Here is an 865-nt window from a genome sequence, read left to right on the forward strand (position 1 = left end):
ATTGAAAATCAGTAACTATATTAAGAGGTTCTTTAAAATCCTTTAGTGCTATGAGAATAGCATATAATTCTGACTCTTGGACCAAGTTATCCAGGCTTTGTTCCACCTTGCTTAAATCTTCTGATTTGTAACCAGCCTTTCCTAATTTATTTGCATCAGTATGGACTGTATGAGTTCCAGTTATCGGTGTGTCACATACAGTATGGGGAAGGATCCAATTAGCTTTCTTTATAAGGTTAATTCTATAACTTTTGGAATAGTTATTAATCTCTCCTAAAAAATTAGCACAAGCTCTTTGCCAGAGTTCATTGTCTTTCCATATTTTTTTTAATTTCATCACTAGTAAAAGGTACTATAATTTCTGCTGGGTCTATTCTTGCTAATTGACAAAGACTCAATTTTCTTTTTATAATTAATTCAGAGACCTGTTCCACATAAGTTTTGTTTTTTTTTTTTTTTTTTTTTTTTTACTCATGTGGTAAAAAGATCCATTCTAAGCTAATATCTTCCCTCTGTATTAAAATTCCTGTAGGGGAAATTTTGGAGGGCAATATGACTAGAATGCAGTTAAGATTCAGCTACAGAGGGCTGGAGAGATGGCTCAGCGGTTAAGAGCACTGACTGCTCTTCCAGAGGTCCTGAGTTCAATTCCCAGCAACCACAAGGTGGCTCACAACCATCTCTAATGAGATCTGGCGCCCTCTTCTGATATGTGGGCATACATGGAGGCAGAATGTTTTATATTTAATAAATCTTTTTAAAAAAAGATTGCCGGGTGGTGATGGCGCACGTCTTTAATCCCAGCACTTGGGAGGCAGAGGCAGGCGGATCTCTGTGAGTTCAAGACCAGCCTGGTCTACAAGAG

This window comes from Microtus ochrogaster, chromosome 7 (genome assembly GCF_000317375.1).
Source record: "Microtus ochrogaster isolate Prairie Vole_2 chromosome 7, MicOch1.0, whole genome shotgun sequence".
NCBI lineage: Eukaryota > Metazoa > Chordata > Mammalia > Rodentia > Cricetidae > Microtus > Microtus ochrogaster.